Genomic DNA, 18,703 nt, shown 5'->3' on the forward strand with positions numbered 1-18,703 from the left:
GAAAGAAAGAGAAAGAGAGAGAGAGAGAGAGAGAGAGAGAGAGAGAGAGAGAGAGAGAGAGAGAGAGAGAGAGAGAGAGAGAATCTTAGGCAGGTTCTACGCTCAGTGCAGAGCTGATGAGGGGCTCAATCCCACGACCCTGGGATCATGACCCGAGCCGAAATCAAGAGTTGGAAGCTCAACCAACTGAGACACGCAGGTGCCCCCAACTGTGCTTCTTTTGGTACCTATCAGCACAGCCTTTATACCTTTTAAGTACTACTTATGAGTTAAACTAGATCAGATGCCTCTGCGTTTATAAGCTAAGAGACTGTTACTGATTTTGAGAAGATGCTCAGATTCCTTAAAAGAAAAGTAATTCTATTTTTCTCTCTGTGAAAAATATTACACACTTATTGGAGCAACTTCAGATAAATTCCAGATAAAAAAGAAAATTAAAGCCACCTATCATTTCACCACCCAAACATAATTGACATTAACATTTTGGCATATAGTCTTTGCTCTCTCTTTCTATATTCATATGTATATCTACATATGTATATAGATATATGAATATATGTGTGTATATATGTCTTTATATGTATAAGCAAGATCATATCACATAAACTACTTGTAACCTGATTTTTCTCATGACATTGTATCCTGAACATTGTTCTATATCATTAAACAATTCTCCACAATACCACACTGTATGGCATTTCATTGGCTGGATATACCATTAATTTCTACATTTTGATGTGTATAATTTTTCATGATTACAAACAATGTCTCAATAAATACTTCTGGCTAAATTTTGGCATCCGAGGGGCACCTGGGTGGCTACGTTGGTTAGGCGTCCAACTTCAGCTCAGGTCATGATCTCACAGTCCATGAGTTAGTTCGAGCCCTGCGTCGGGCTCTGTGCTGACAGCTCAGAGCCTGGAGCCTGCTTCGGATTCTGTGCCTCCCTCTCTCTCTGCCCCTCCCCTGCTCACGTTCTGTCTCTGTCTCAAAAATAAATAAAAACATTTATATATACGCAAAATACATTTTGGCATACGAACTTGGCTATCTCCTTCAGAAATTCCATGATTTTGACTGCCAAAATGCCTTACAGAAAACAAACCAATTTATACAACCCTCTGCAGGACATGAGTATCACTTCCCCAGACTCTCACCCATGTGGGGTGTTATTTTTAAATTTGTAATTTTTTTTAATTACAAAGGAATGATTCTTTCCATAGTGGTATCCTGAAATACAATTAAAAAAAAAAAAGAATATGTATGTTTGGAAACTAAACTTGCACAGTGAAACATACCTGGTAGGCTCCAGGAGCCTATTTTCCTGAAGTGGTGGTAGGTAGGGTAGGAGTATTTTCTGGGATCATTAAAGCACAATTCTGCTTGAAAGCAAGACCGGATGAGTGCTCAAGTTCCCAATTACCCTGCAGCCACCAAGGCAAATGTACACAAAGTGGTTAGTGCCTCGATGCCCCAATTTAATTGGAATTGCTCCTCTTAGTCTCTGTCCTTCAGGGTAACCCTCAGGCTACGTTAATATTCCACCAGTGAGAGAGTCTGTTGAGTTAACAGGAGCTTAATTTTTAAAATACTCTTGGGAGCACTAAGGGCAAATCAGTCACTCACACCTTAGTATGGATTACTTCCAACTGGCTGAAATCTTCTGATCCTGTAGTAAAGACCTACCATAATGGGCCATGTTGACAAGAACTGGGAAGAATCAACATTCAATAGGGCTACTCCGAGAAGGACATTTATCAGTGTGGGCAGGTGAGGTGGAGTGGGCAGGGAGCGTGGCACAGGGAGGAAAAAGCATGAAGGTGCTGAGGAAGAGTTGGATGGCATGGAAACAGGGATGGAAAGTGATGTTTCAGGGCAACAGAGACTTAACCGCTTCCTCTCCAATTCTACCCAGGGGTTGACCATAGCCACCAATGATTCCAACCTCGTCCACTGCTAAATCCTATGACGCAACAGCTAGGGCTGGCCTCTTCCATCCTGGAACCTAAGAGGCTCCCAGCAACGATCTACACTGACGAAGGGAGGAAATCTCGTTCACAAAACCAGAGATTTTTAAATTGTTATTGTCCACTTTTTTTCTCTTGGCATTTTCTTTCTTCTAGGGGCCCAAACGCTTAGTGACTAACATCGTATTCATTTTTTTCTCCCATTATGAGCTTCCCACGTCACTCCTCCTGGTCCAAAATAGGGATGTCCCCGTAGGCCTTACATTTTCCTGACTATCAGCCCATTTCTCTCAGGCTCTCTCCTCACTCACTTCCCATCTGTTACAATCAAAGAGGTAGTCGGCATTTCCAATGAGTCAAATGTTTGAGCCCCGTGCCATTCTTAGGAGACAAAACATTTCCATTGTTACGAGGATTCGTAAGCAAAGAAAGGAGAAACATTTAAATTTTTCAGATTTTCCTTCGGAAACATCCAAAGAGCAAATTTTAAAGCATTATTCATTTATTGAAGCTTCAATTTAAGTCAATAAATAAAATTATTGCGATATGCCTATAAATTTTACTCAATGTGACTCTCTAGTGATGTTTCAAAACCAAGTCTGTATACTCCAATTGTGATGAGCGGGACTTTGGCATGCATACGCTGCGAATGGAAGCCAAAGACAGGAACTGGGAACTCAAGAAACCGGCCTTCTGAATGGAGTCTCTTATCCCACGTCACCTCCCTGACCCTTTCTTTCAGTTACTACCACCACCTCTGCAATCCCACACGGCCAAGTGTGGTCTGAGCACTGTCAATGCGAACACCTTACTGTCTTTGCCCCTCCAACTCCATATATCCAAAAACTCATCCCTCATCACCCCACATCATTTCCATATCCACTTAGTTCTTGAATTTGATCGTATTGCTGGTAACATCAGCCAAATAATTTAAGGTGGAAATCTCAGTGTATTAGCTTCCTGTTGCTGCTGTAACATATTACCATGAACTTAATGGTTTAAGACAACACAGATGTGTTAGGTTAGAGTTCTGTAGGTCAGAAGTCCCATATGGGTCTCATCAGACTAACATCACAGTGTCCACAGGCTACGTGCCTTTCTGGAGGCTCTAGGGGTGAATCTGTGCCCCGCTTATCTGGGTTACTACGGAATTCAGTTCCTTGCAGTCATAGGACCAACGTCCTCATTTTCTTGCTGGCTATCAACTAATTCTAGAAGCCACCCACATTTCTTGGTTCATGCCTCATTCCTCTATCCTCAAAGCTAGCACAGTGGGATGGGGTGGGGAGCTCCTTCACCTGGGGCATGCTTTTGACTCATTCTTCTGCCTCCCTCTTCCACTTTTCAGAACTCCCAGGATTAGACTGGGACCACCCAGGTAATCCACGATAATCTCCCCATCCCACAGTCCTTAACTTTAATCACAATGTGCAAAGTCCTTTTTGTTCTGTAAAGTAACATATTTACAGGTTCCAGGCATTAGGACAGGGACATCTTACAGGACCCATATTCTTCCTACCATACTCAGAAATCCAGGGTTTTTTTTAATTTATAGAAAATATAAATCGCAAGGAACCACCCTCTATGGAAAACAAAATCCCACAGGGGTTAAGAGAAGGGCCTGGAAACCCAGAGTTGGTTTCAACAATAGAACTGATTGTACAAATCAAATGCTCGCTATTGCACCTGACTCCTCCCTTCTCCAACCTCCATGTCCAGTGCGCCCTTCTCACCAGAACATGGGGCTATTGCGAGGAGTAAAGAAAGATGGCGTATGTGTGACAAATAGCAATGGCAAACAGTGGTTGGAGCTTCCTGTGAGCCAGGTTAACACTTCATACATACTTTATTATTTAATCAGCCAACAACTCCAGGAGATGTGTGAATTCATCAGCATCAATCCATTTCAGGGCTTGAGAAACAGTCTGGGTAAGACCCCACCAGTAATTCACTGTACAGCTGACATTTGAACCCAGACAGACTGACTTCAGAGCCTACCCTCTGAGCCTCTATTCTATCCTGCTTCCAATGACAAACTGTAGACCATAAACTAGTATATAAATGTAGGCTATTATTATTAATATTCCCTAATCGCCCTCTTGTCCGTTCCTTCTTCCCACTGCTCCCTTCTAAGCCCAGGCCTTGATCCCTCATACATGAGTGAAATATTAGAACCCCAGAATCTTCTAATTGCAAAGGGTCTCCACGGTCTTTGCATTCGACTTCCCGCCTATTGCAGTCAGCCATTGAACAAATGCCTACCACTGGCTCGAGATCCCAATTCAGCTCCCAGGCAAGTTCTCTCTCTCTCACACAGTGGGAATCGCGCTGAGCTTTTTGAAAGTTTGAATTACTTACCGACATTTAAAAATCAGGTGATTTCAAATGCGATTCCAAATTTTCACCTTGCCAAAATCGGGAGTTTTAGATGACCTCTTTAGGTCAGCTCTCTGGCCCTCTAAAGCATACTCTGGGGCTGCAAGAGGCAGTGGAGGTGGCTCTCTATTTTTATCTTAAAGTTTATTCCTGGACTACACCATTCACTCAGCACTGTCTATGCCATTCACTCGCCATGTGTTGGGCATATACTACCGGGCACTGTTATTTAACTTTTCTACCGTACGTCTTGTGTTCCCCACTAGATGCTAAGCTGCTTGATGCTTTATTATCCTCCGGGAATCCAGTCCAGCGTCCTGTATCTGGTAGATGTTCAAAAATATTTTTGGACTGACTGACGACATCATAAGGAGTCTCCATCAGTCAGGACCAGTCAGGAACCCATGACTGGTAGCTCAAGAGCAGGAACTTAACACAAATAGTGCAAGGAGTCAGGACCCTGGGATACAAAGCATGGCAGGGGAAGGTAGAGAATGGATCTGAGAGCCACGAGGCGGAGCCTATGAAGGAAAGCCTTGAGAGTATTTCTCAGATGGCTACTACGCAGAATCTGAAGTTTGGAATAGTAGTTGTAACCACCAATCACAGCAGACAGATTGCTTAACAGACCTTACAAATATGTGCTAAAATGGCCATTTGAATACATATCACAAACAACGTAACAGATTCAATGGTCCTGACCCTTCACTGCCCACAGCAGTGACCTCAATAATCTACCCTTTACCGGCTTTTCTTCTCTTCCTAATGCCCTCTTCCTGTTCCCCCATTTCTGATTCCTGAAATCACTTCCCCAACAAATTACCTGCATACAAGTCAGGCGAGGTCGCAGCTGGCTGTTCCTGACATTTTCATTTTTCTGCCCACCCTCCGATGCCTGACACCGGGGGTGGGCGGGGCGGGTGTTGTAAGATGTAAAATGTGAGGTGGCTGGTGGTCTTAAATCTGTGACTGTGGCAACACTAATGAGTACTTACTTCCAACACATTCGCCCCAAGCTGAATGAGAAAGATAAAGACTTCATCTTCGAGGAGTGGATCTAACCCAGATACGACTAGCCCCCCTTGCAGGAATATTTTAGACCCAGCTGAAACTTGGAATCTGGTGGCGGTCCTCTTCTGGACTGAATTACTATTCCATAGAGAGATGATTCAAAGCTAGGCGTCACGCCCAGGCACTCGTATATGGGAACCCCAAGCAAAACAATATTGTTTTGTTATTATATTGGCTCTTCAGGGCTTGGACAACAGATACTCTTCCAAGAACTGTATTTTCGGATTTTACTACACAACCAACGAAATGAATGAAAACAAGTCTCCTTTGGCACGGCCGAAAGGTGTTTACTTGAGCTGTGACCGTCTCACGTCACACTGCTCAGTAAATACTCTGACATAACGTTTTTATTAAACGATTAATGACATCATTAGAGAAAACTTCAGCTGCTAGCTAACGGAACTCCCCAAAGCGGAGACGACCACCAAATCTAGGTGGGCCTTGGCCTTTATTGAACACTTACTAGACTGGCAGTAGACCCTCGCTTCTTCATGGAATGTCCCCATGTTCTTGTGAAACAGATGACCTTCTAGCCATGTCCCATCTCCTCCTACTCTCCCCTCGCTCAGCCACGCAGGCCTCCCTGCTATCCTTCCAACACAGTGGCCATAGTTGCACTTCGCACTTCCGGACCTGCACCCACTGATTCCTCTGGGGAATCTCACACACACACACACACACACACACACACACACACACACGTGGCACTTAGATTGTGTGTCTCCTAACATTTTGTGCCCTAGACCCTTCACTTGCCTCATTCTAGTTCCAGCCCTGTATCACTGATAAGACTTTTTTTTGCCTCCAAAAGAGAATTTTCACTCCCGTGGGGGCAATATTAGCCCCTGGAAAGAATGCATGCTCTAAGGTTATTACTCCTGGAAGACATACAGCGTAAGGAGAGCAACATTTGCTTGGGTGCCCCTCTCCTCCCTGATTCCCAGTCCTGCCTGGGGTAATTCTACTGTTAGTTGACAAATTCTTTCATGCCAAAGCACCTGTAATTTATGGGTCAGGGAGAGTTTCTTGTAGTTTTAGGTGCAGAAGCACCTGGAAACGTAGGGGTAGGGGCACTAGTAGTTAGGGTTCAGAAGGTTTCCTAGTATCTTTTATTTTTTTTAATTAATTTATTTATTTTGAGTGGGGGGAGGCATGAGTGAGGGAGGGGCAGAGAGAGAGGGAGAGAGAGAATCCCAAGCAGGCTCTGTGCTGTCAGCTCAGAGACTGACATGGGGCTCAGACCCACCAACTATGAGATGGTGACCTGAAGAGTCGGACCCTTAACCAACTGAGCCACCCAGGCACCTCTCAGACCGCACCACTCTGCCAGCTCACGGTCAAGCAGTGAACCCCTTGGCATCTTAGTTTAGGTTCTCCGGGGGTGCAGAGCCCAGGATAAGGACTTGGATGCAAAATGGGCTCTCCACTCTCCCCAGCCCCTGGCACAAAACAATATATACTGTTTTATACAGCTAGAAAATAAATGAAGAAGGTGATGAGAAGCGAGATGGCCAGAGAGGTGGGTGCTGCGGTAGACACGATGAGGGCTTGAACCTGTGCTTGGGAAGCTGGCACGAAAAGAGGTTCTACAGACACTTCTAAGGTAAGGTGAGAGGATGGGGGTGTCACTGAGACGTCGGGGTGCGGGAGAAATCGGAGTCGGCCCCAACAGCCGATGTGACATTGCCCTGAATCCCTCCAGTGTGATAAGTAGGCTAACAACCTCGACCGCGAAACCCAGACAGCCGAGGCTCAAACGCGCCACTTGTTAATTCCGCACACCTTTTGTAATCTGCCACCACATAACTTTGGACAACTTACTTGCCCCACCCGCACTTCAGCTTCCCATCTGGAAAATAGGGATGAAGATAATCACAATAGGACGCACTTCACAGGTGCTACTGTTACAGTATTGAGGAGACCGCACAGGAAATTCTGCTCATGTACATAATTAATACGATCGCGCTCCATTCCTCGTTTTCCCAGGGACCTTTACTAAAAATGATTCCTCCCTTCTACTCAGCAAGATTTCCACTTCACTTTCTTTTTTCTTTCTATTATTTGCTTCCGATTTTCAGACACCTTTGGGGTCACTTTGGAAACGTAAAGAAAGAGGCAGAAGTCAAAGGGTTTCAGGAGATCCGGTGACTGTAACTTATATTTAAGTTCTTGCACGAAGTCGAGACCTGGCAAAATTTCAGGGGACAAGCGAAAGGCACATGGAATCATGATGTTCTGAGGTTGCCCTCTAGTGGGATGTGTAGTCTCCCTAGGGGTCACTGGCTGGCTTCTAAACATTAACATTAGTTTCTTTTCTAACTATAATAATAATGTGGGCTTGAGTGGAGAAAATTCTAAACCACAGAAAAGTATAAAGAAAAAATTTTTCTACATAGTCATCATAATGCTTTTACTCAAAGATGATGTCAGCCAGCTGTACGGATCTTCAGACTATCTTTGGGCCAGTTGCAGAACAGAAACACTTAAATAGAGCCTTGGGGATGTTAGCATCGTGTTTTATTGAAAAGTATTAAGAGACACAAAATTGAGCTCGTTAGCGTTCTACTATGCACGGTGTCCTGGTAACATAGCTAAGCTGCATTTCCCAGAATTCCCTTTTCTATACGTTTGTGGGTTTCGTGGGACACGAGAGAGCGTCCCGGGGGAGATGTGGGCAGACGCGGAGCAGCAGCTGCCTCACGTCTTTGCTGTGAGGCGGCTGCCAGCCCACACTGCCCTGTGCACCCGCCCGCCCCGGACCCGCTCCAGCTTCTCTGACTCCTGGGCGAGGTGTGTATTTTATTTTTACTTTTTAAAAATTTTTTTTAATATTTTATTTATTTTTGAGAGCAAGAGACAGAGTGTGAGTGTGGGAGGGGCGGAGAGAGAGGGAGACACAGAATCGGAAGCAGGCTCCAGGCTCCACGCTGTCAGCACTGAGCCTGGCGCGGGGCTCGAACTCACGGACTGTGAGATCATGACCTGAGCCAAAGTCTGACGCTTAACCGACGAGCCACCCAGGGGCCCCGCGAGGTGTGTATTTAATCTCGTGCTAAGGTGGGCACCTGGGGGACTCAGTCGGTTGCGTGTCCAACTCTTGATTTTGGTGCTGACAGCACAGAGCCTGCTTGGGATTCTCTCTCTCCCTCTCTGCCCCTCTCCCACTCACGTTCTCTCCCCCACCACCTTCTCCCAAAATAAACAAACATTAATTTTGTGCTAAGGGGCCAGTTTCTGCGGGACATTCGTAGCACCAGCCACAGGTAACAAGAACTGACATGGGTTTCAGTCTGTTGTGGGTTCCAACTTGTCCCTGTTGTCACCCGTCTTACTGCCCTCCCTGCAGCCTTCCCGACTGCCTTCCCATCATAGATGTCAAGTTCTGGCATCAGATGTGAAGACAACAGCTTTACAGAGACTGCTTAGCTGGCTCCCACAGCCGTATAATGTCAAACCCCTGTGACAAATTCGTGTGTGCGTCCCTAGTGATTCTCCTTCTGTGACTGAACCCTAACTTATACAGTATGAAATAGAAAAATTCTGAAGCAATTAGAACAATTCTCTATAGCTGCCCTGTTCACTACAGCAGCCACTAGCCATGTGTGGCTATTTAAAGTTCAATTAATTCAAGTTAATTAAAATTAAAATCCAGTTCCCCGGTCACGTTTCAAGGGCTCAGTAGCCACATGTGGTTGGTGGCTGCTGTACTGGACAGCACAGATACAGAATGTTCCCGTTATCAAAAGAAAATCTCATTACTATCCTGGTCTCTAGTGATAATGGCTAGTGTTGACTGAGTCCTTACAATGGGTCAGACGCATTACAGGCATCTCTGGATGCATTAACTCATGTAATCTGCATATAATTCTATGAGAAAGGTACTGCTATTTTACAGATAAGGAGACTAAACCACAGAGATTAAACGCCCTGTAACAGTCAGAGGAAATAAACGGTAGAGGTAAGATTTGACCCCAGAAAGTTCGAAGCCTGTAGTCTTAACCTTAAGCCAAACCGCGAAGGTCCCGGCGGCCTGGGTTGGCCCAAAGGGAGTGAGGGGGTGGCTCTGGCGGACCTCCTGCCCTCAAAGGACTCTCTCCTGATTGGATGATGAGTGTCTCGGTAGTGACCATAATAGACTCTCCCCAGCTTGGACCATACGAACGCGGGCTCTGTGATCTCAAGAAAGAAAAGATGCCTGTCCCACCCCACCCTGCCTTCCAATGGCAGAATGAGATGTACCATTGGGGAGAAGGGTCACAGATGTATTAGTTAAGGTAAGGCAAATCACCGCGATAATTAAAAACTAAAATCTCAGGGGCTTACAAAAGCAGCAGCTTACTTTCTATGTGTAAAGTCCAATCAGCACCCTATGGGCCACACCTGGGGGGCTCAGTCGTTTGAGCGTCGACTTCGGCTCAGACCATGATCTCACAGTTTGTGAGTTCGAGACCCGCGTCGGGCTCTGTGCTGACAGCTCAGAGCCTGGAGCCTGCTTCCGATTCTGTGTCTCCCTCTCTCTCTGCCCCTCCCCTGCTCATGCTCTGTCTGTCTGTCTCTCTCAAAAATAAATAAACGCGGGGCGCCTGGGTGGCGCAGTCGGTTAAGCGTCCGACTTCAGCCAGGTCACGATCTCGCGGTCCGGGAGTTTGAGCCCCGAGTCGGGCTCTGGGCTGATGGCTCAGAGCCTGGAGCCTGTTTCCGATTCTGTGTCTCCCTCTCTCTCTGCCCCTCCCCCATTCATGCTCTGTCTCTCTCTGTCCCAAAAATAAATAAACGTTGAAAAAAAAATTTTTTTAAATAAATAAATAAATAAATAAACGGTAAAAAAAAATTTTAAGTCCAGTCTAGTGGCAGTCTAGAGTGGAGTGTAGGGTGGAGCAGAGACAGGCCATCTGCTCCGTGCAGTCACTGAGGAGCCCGGGCAGACAGAGGCATTGCCATGTTCAACACGAAGATTCCAAGTGTGCTCCGGAGAGCAACATCCAGCAGGCACACAGGGAAAGAGAGTGAGGGGAATCGGGTTTTTAATGGCCAAGCCACAAAGTGGAAACATCATTTCTACCCACATACATTAGCCAGAACTCAGTCACCCAGCCACTTCTACTTGCAAGGGAGGCTGGGAAATACAGTCTGGCTGTGTGCCGAGGAAGAAAAAAATTAAAGTTTGGTGAACTGCCAGCCAGTCTCTGCCACATCAGATTTACTTTGAGTGTCATAGAATAATTAATATCCATTAAACTAATGATGGGACAAAATTAATGCTAAAATTACTCTCCCCAACCACCATTTTCTCTCTTGTTCTTTGTCACGATATTGACGAAGTCAAAAGTCAAGGAATCAATATGAATTTGAGAGCTGATGCATAGGGGCACTTGTACCCTAATGTTTATAGCAGCACCTTCAACAATAGCCAAATTATGGAAAGAGCCTAAATGTCCATCAACTGATGAATGGAAAAAGAAGATGGGGTTTATATATACAATGGAATGCTACCTGACAATGAGAAAGAATGAAATCTGGCTATTTGTAGCAACGTGGATGGAACTGGAGACTGTTATGCTAAGTGAAATAAGTCAGACAAAGAAAGACAGATACCGTATGTTTTCAGTCATATGTGGGTCTTGAGAAACTCGACAGAAGACCAGGGGGGAGGGGAAGTGGGGGGAAGAAGTTAGAGAGAGGGAAGGAGGCAAACCCTAAGAGACTCTTAAATACTGAGAATAAACTGAGGGCTGATGGGGGGGGCGGGGAGAGGGGAAAGTGGGTGATGGGCATGGAGGAGGGCACCTGTTGGGACGAGCCTGGGTGTTGTACAGAAACCAATGTGACAATAAATTTCATGTAAAAAATATGAATTGGAGGAGGTAGAGGAGTCCCTGCCACTTTGAGGCTCAATATGAACTCCCCTTCTTTGTGACTCACCTCCCTCGCTTTGCTCCCAGCAAACATCCATATCATGATTTTCTCATGACCCTCAAGAGTAGAACTCCCATGTGACAAACCATTTCTCTAAGTAGATGCATACCAGTAAAGCCACTAACAAAAGCTGGATGTATACTGCCGATGCATACTACTTGGCTGGAAAAGTTGTATATTTGGGGCACCTGGTTGGCTTAGTTGGCAGAGCATGACCTCTTGTTCTCACAGGCATGAGTTTGAGCCCCACATTGGATGGAGACATCCTTAAGAAAATAAAAATTAAAAAAAATTTTTTTAAAGAAAAGTATTCGTGAGTTGCCTCTATTTTGAGGTCATGTAAAAAGCTTTGCTATAGCGCTTCTGGATAGAAAATCCTTAGCAGGCCTTTTGGCCTTTGTACGTTAGTGGCTCGTGTTCTAATGTCTTCGCCTTATATTGTCTTTGGTTTGTTGTGAGCTCTGAAAGACTGATGTGGGATTCCTCACTTTTAATAACGTGTAAATCTTGATCTGGTAATTTCCTCCATCTGAATGAAGAGCCATGTCCATTCATTTGTAATAAGTGAATGAGCATACCTCCTTAACCAAGCTTTAAATGTGATTGAGAGACTGGGCTCTTGGGGCACCTGGGGGGCTCAGGCAGTTAAGCGTCTGACTTGCTTTCGGCTCAGGTCAGTTTGTGAGAATGAGCCCTGTATCGGGCTCTCCGCTGACTGTGGAGCCTGCTTGGGATTCTCTCTCTCCCTTTCTCTCTCTCTGCCCTTTGCCCGGCTCATGCTCTCGCTCTCTCTCAAAATAATTAAATAAACTAAAAAAAAAAAAAAAAAAAAAAAAAAGACCGGGCTCTTGAGTGAGACTTACTTGGTTTCAAACCCTGGCTCTGCCTTGAGTAAATTTCTAACATTTCCCTGCTTGTATTTGTGCACCTGTAAAACGGGGGTGATTATTTTGCATAAAATTACATTACATTTATATTTTATCACAGTTCTAGCAATAAATCATAATTATTAATTCAGACTCTGTGCTCTTGAATAAAGTTTACTTTTATATAATAATGGTGTTTTTTTCCTTTTAAGATTTTATTTTTAAGTAATCTCTACACCAAATGTGGGGCTCAAACTCACAGCCCCAAGATCAAGAGTCACATGCTCTTCTGACTGAGCCAGCCAGGCGCTCCCTGATTTTTTTCTTAAGGCAAGCGACATATCGATAACTCATAGAGAGGCACTTAAAAAATTGTGAAGATGGTTTCTTTCCAAAATTTGCAGGTATGTTACTTCCATCTAACTATAAAACATTCTTATGTATTCACTAACGCTTGATTAGTGGGACTATCCATTACAACACTGTCTAATTCAAGTTTCCATAGCTTAGGGCCATAGGAATTCATCTCCTAGAGAGACCCATGGGGTTCCATCTGTGCATTACACGTCAGGAAAGGGAAGGTCATAGAAATTCATTTCAGAGGTAAAGGAGACTTGAAGATGACCTAGTACAATTTTATAGATCTAGAAAACTGGCAGCGCAGTCACTTAGACTATAGATCATTATTTCAAAAATTGCTTATTTACCCACAGTAAGCTGCATGAGAAAATTAGCGTGTGATTTGTAAAAATTATAGCTATACTGGTTTTCTACTGCTGATCACAAAAACTGGATCCAGTTATGTACGTCTTTGCTCAACACAAAAATGAAAAAAAAAATTCTTAAATAAATCATGTGAAAGATACTATCTTTTTGGGCTTGGAGTTCAGGGGACGAAAAGAACTACAAAATAGGTCCCAGGTAGGGAAAAGACTACAGACCAAACTAGCCCACCCTCCTCACACTGTAAGTGAAGAAACAAGCCCAGAAACATGAAGGAATCTGCCCAAAGTTTATTCATTTGGTAAAATGTTTAAAGGCCTACTGCATACGCCAGGGACTGGGTTGTAGCAGGAAATGACACAAAGCCCCTGACCTCAGATAGAGTTTGCGTTGTAGTCACATCATGCAACTCACTTAAAAGTATTAAAATTCTATTTTGAAAAGATCCTGTAACTGGACATTTTTTACGAATTCAAACTCATCCCCTCCTGCCCATCCACTAAAACCCAGAACGTTAGACCTTACCATGAATCCAAATCAGTGTAATAACATATCATATATTAGGGGCAAGACAAAAAAAAAAACGACTATACAGTTGAAACACACCACCGCATACTAAGAACTCTGTGTTCGGTTCTTATTCGTTCAATTAATGAGATAATTAGAAGCAATTATAATTTATTCGCCAAAGTGAGACTACTGCCCATTTCACATCTTTCATTTCTCTCTTCTTTAACAAAATCCTATATACTGTAATGAACACTACAGCAACAGGAGTAACTTTTGCTTCAAGCTACGTGCATTCCTAAAAGAAACTAACACAATTGCCACAGACGTCATTACAAAAGCATCCTCGATTTATACTGATGTTTTTTTACAGCAGCACTGCGATCTTATGAACACAAGACTTCTTGCCAAGATCAATGTGTTTCTTATTATTTCCTTGAAGTAAAGAGACACCCGCCTCAAGGTACATTTCAACAGCGTATTCCCTTGGAATATCAACTTACTCCCTGATAGATTAAATCAGTGGAGCTACTGCTTTTATCCTTCAGATCTCCCTCAATCTTTATCTGGTCCCTCGGGAGTACAAATCCATTTCAGGATGAATGAACATGGCTAAGTTTCAGTCAAAGTTGTGTAAAAACCATCTCCGACTGCTTCAGGGACTAAACACAAAGGAAACGGTTAAGAACACAGGTTCTAGAATCCCAGCACCTCCACTTTCCAGCTGTGTGAACTTGGAAGTGACTCAAACTGTCCAAGCCTCAGCTCTCTCATCTAGGAAATAAGGGATTAACACTTGATTGTTGCTATTGTCCGGATCCACTAAGGTAACACATGAAGCATTTACAAGGACATCATTCATAGCACATTTGACCCTTGAACAACACGGGTTTGACTGCGCGGGTCCACTTACATGCAGATTTTTTCAATAAATACAGGCCAGTACTGCAAATGTATTTTTTCTTCCTTATGATTTTCTTAATAACATTTTCCTCTCTCTACCTTACTTTATCATAAAAATACAGTGTACGGGGTACCTGGGTGGCTCAGTCAGTTAAGCATGCGACTTCAGCTCAGGTCATGAGCTCGCAGTTTGTGAGTTCGAGCCCCATGTCGGGCTCTGTGCTGCCAGTTTAGAGCCCGGAGCCTGCTTCGGATTCCGTGTCTCCCTCTCTCTCTGCCCTTTCCCCACTCACGCTGTCTGTCTGTCTCTCTCTCCAAAATAAATAAACATTAAAAAAATTTTTTTAAATACAGTGTATAATGCGTATAACATACAAAATATGCATTAATCAACTATGTATGTTATCGGTAAGGCTTCCGGTCAACAGTAGGCTATTAGTTGTTAAGTTTCTGGGGAGTCAAAGCTATGTGCACATTTTTGACTGTACAGGGATTGGCACCCCTAACCCCCGTTGTTTTTTTTCAAGAATCAACTGTAAACCTTTGAAATGTTAACTCTTCTATGTGTAAGAATGCTTTCGGGGGCAAGTCACAGAATACCCAATTAAAAGTACCATAAACATTAAAGACATTCATTTAGCCCACTTAAGAAATCCTAAAGCAGACAGTTCTAAGAGGGTTCATCCTGCAGCTCAGGAAGACCCAGGCCCTTTCCATGCTTCTGTTCTTTCACCTTCAGAACACTGTTCACTCAACATCTTTTTTTTTTTTAATTTTTTTTAACGTTTATTTATTTTTGAGACAGAGAGAGACAGAGCATGAATGGGGGAGGGTCAGAGAGAGAGGGAGACACAGAATCGGAAACAGGCTCCAGGCTCTGAGCGGTCAGCCCAGAGCCCGACGCGGGGCTCGAACTCACGGACCGCGAGATCGTGACCTGAGCTGAAGTCGGACGCTTAACCGACTGAGCCACCCAGGCGCCCCTCGCTCAACATCTTCAAACTCTCAGGGTATCTCCATTTTCCACTGGCACTCACTACCTCCTCTCAATGTATTTAAGATGGCGACCGGTGTTCCAGGCATCAAATCCAGACCCAGAAACATCCAGATACAGCACTGACAGACCTACCTGCAGTGATGGAAATATTATGCATTTGCACTGTCCAGTACAGCAACCACTAGCCCCATGGGACTCCTGAGCACTTAAATTGTACCTAGTGTGACTGAGGAACTGAATTTTTAATTTCATTTAGTTTTAATTAATTTAAATTTAATAGTCACATGTGCCTAATGGCTATCATATTGGACAGCGCAGCTCCAGAAGAAGAAAAACTATTTCTCCTTGAGTCTCATTTTAAGAGTGGGGAAATTCTGGGGGCGCCTGGGTGGCTCCGTAGGTTAACCTTGTGACCTCAGCTCAGGTCATGATCTCACGGCTCGTGAGTCCAAGCCCCAAGTCGGGCTCTGTGCTGACAGCTCAGAGCCTGGAGCCTGCTTCGGATTCTGTGTCTCCCTCTCTGCCTATGCCCCTCCCCAACTTAGGCTCTCCCTCTCTGTCTCAAAAATAAATAAACATTAAAAAAATAATTTCAAAAAAGAGTGGGGAAATTTTTCCTCAAAGTCCCCCAGCAGATTTTCCCATGTGTCTTATTGGTCAAAAGGAAGCCACATGCCCACTCCTAAAATCAAACACTGGCAAGGAACAGCATTTCCACAGTTGGCTTGGAATAATTAGGATTTGCTCCTGAGTCATGTGGAAAGGAGCAAGCACCCTGTGAAGCCAGGGCTTGGCCAGCAAGTAAAGAGCAAGGAATGGTTGGCATATAAATTTGATCAGTAGTATATGCTGTACCGCTTCTGCTCTGTCCAAATCAGGGATCTGTAAACTACGGCCCATGGGCCAAATCCCACATTTGTAACAAACGTTTCATTGGTGCGAAGCCACGCCTATTTGCATATTGCCTATGGTTGCTTTGCCTACACCAACAGAGTCGACTAGTTGCCACAGAGACTGTGGATGACGCATGAGTCCAAAAATATTTATTAGCTGGCTCTTCACAGAAAAGGTTTGCCAACCCCTGGTCTAAACGGACATTCCTTATGATTAAAATCACCATTGTTAAGGATGTTGGCTACAACGTACTCCTATTGCCGAAAGCAAGTGCTTTGTGCAGGCTGATGTGGAGGACAGAGTTCTGGGGAGCTGCTTTCAAGGACCCTGATACTACTTCTTGCTGAGTAACTTTCAAAGTTACTCCATTGCTTTAAGCTTCAATCTTCTCATCAGCAAAGCAGGGATAATAGAATTTTCTTTGCCTACCTCAGCAGGGACATGGTGAGATGACGTATGCCAAGGTGCCTTGTAAACCATGAAGACCTACAGAAATATCCAGTTGGGTTGTTGCTGCCGCTGGGTTTTTTTTTTTTTAATAAAGTTTATTTATTTATTTTGAGAGAGAGAACACAAGCAGAGGAGGGGCAGAGAGAGAGGGAGAGAGAGAATCCGAAGCAGGCTCCGCACTGTCAGCACGGAGCCCGGTGCGGAGCACGAACTCGCGAACCGTGAGATCATGACCTGAGCTGAAACCAAGAGTCGGACAATCAACTGACTGAGCCACCCAGGTGCCACATCTGCTGCTGTTTTTAAAGTCCGGGACTATGAGCTGTTGCTACTGGATCCTACCAAGGAACACTGGGACTTTTCCATGACGAGCAAGGCAAGGATAGCACTGGCAACTGGCTGATTTGCCAGTCAGCAAAAGCCACTTGGGGAGCTTTTATCAATTTAGAAATCAAGAGATTGATTGGCTTCGCTGTAACTTTAAGACCCTTTGAAATCACCTTACGTAAAAACATGAAGTTTAAAAACTATTTTTTAAAAAAATTTTTTTTAACGTTTATTTATTTTTGAGACAGAGAGAGACAGAGCATGAACAGGGGAGGGGCAGAGAGAGAGGGAGACACAGAATCTGAAACAGGCTCCAGGCTCTGAGCCGTCAGCACAGAGCCTGATGCGGGGCTTGAACTCACGAACCGCGAGATCATGACCTGAGCTGAAGTCGGACGCTCAACTGACTGAGCCACCCAGGCGCCCCTAAAAACTATTTTAAATTGTTTCCAACTTCACATTAAGAATTTTGAATTGGAGAGCAGCTTTGAAATGAGATGGCAGACATAAGTGGTTCTTGGTTCAAAGCAGACCCCGAAGATCCCTGGTAAACCCAGGACAGTGAATTAGGAATCTGAAGACTGTCCCTACTGGACAATTGAACGCACAGAATCTCAGAGTTTGAAGGAATCTTAACAGGCAATCAGCTGAGACCCTTCATCATAGAGAGGCGAGGACACCATTCTTCAAGAGTAATTCTAGCCAATGAGCAGCTACTCCATTGCGGCCTATGCAAAACTTTAGAAGAGTAACCTATGTCGTATCAGAACTCACTGGCTTCAGACGAGGGCGATGCTGGTGATGTAAGCTGAGGGGAGAGGCTCACGTTCTAGAGTATCTCTAGGCCTGGGACTAGAGTCACAAATCAAAACCAGTCAAACAACAAGAGTTTATTGAGCACTTACTCTGTGCTAGACTATGAAGGATACAGAGAGGAAAAAGTCGCCACCCTTACCCACGAGGACCTGACTAGATATTTCTTCATACCTGAAAAGAGAAAACCAGAAGGAAAAGCAGAATTCGGGATATGATGATCACCTTCAACAATGCCTAGCAAAGTGTCCTCACACGTCTGAAGTGTTTAATATGTATTCATTTTAAGGTTAGTTTAAAATTTATAAACAGAAGTTAGATGTACAAACAATAGCAACAATAAACAAACAGATACAAAAATACCCAAGCTTCCTTTAATGTCTAAGCAGGTTCCATCTTATTTTTGAGCCTCTATTCCAGAGGTTCAGGAAAAGCATTCTTAAACCTGATGATTTAAGGTAGCTCTCTCTTTTGCTCTAAAATGATCTCCAGTTAAGTCGATGTCTTTTGGAAAGATGCACAATCTTTGTATTCCCGCCTCTTCCTTCCGGTAGTCAAGATGGCTTCCAGGTTGGGAATGGGGCGCTAGTGTCCTTCTGGCAACAGGGACCAAGGGCCCGGATCTGTGAGCCCACCCCATGTTGAGCACTGGGTTCTTGACGACCTCTCCGAAGATCTCCCTCACCCTGTGGGGTTCCTGGGTATCCAGTTGGCATTCACTGCTGAAGGCTGTGTCACTGGCCCCCAGGGTCAATTCTCTCAGTAGCCCACCCTGGCCTGCAGGTCCGTCTCTTGCTGACCAGGTCCCCTCAGGTCCCACCAGTGAGTGTCTGTCACATCCTGCACCTGGCTGCCAGTCTAAATTGTCTACACCATCACTTTTGTAGCCCTGT

The 18,703-nt window shown here is 44.4% G+C and overlaps 1 protein-coding gene across 3 annotated transcripts in view; it reads right to left on the reverse strand.

Annotated features, from left to right (window-relative positions):
* ADGRG2 (adhesion G protein-coupled receptor G2) overlaps positions 1–18,703 on the reverse strand; it is a 137,619-nt gene that overhangs the window by 59,787 nt on the left and 59,129 nt on the right. The window lies entirely within an intron of this gene.

The sequence above is a fragment of the Prionailurus viverrinus genome, chromosome X, assembly GCF_022837055.1.
Source record: "Prionailurus viverrinus isolate Anna chromosome X, UM_Priviv_1.0, whole genome shotgun sequence".
Lineage (NCBI taxonomy): Eukaryota > Metazoa > Chordata > Mammalia > Carnivora > Felidae > Prionailurus > Prionailurus viverrinus.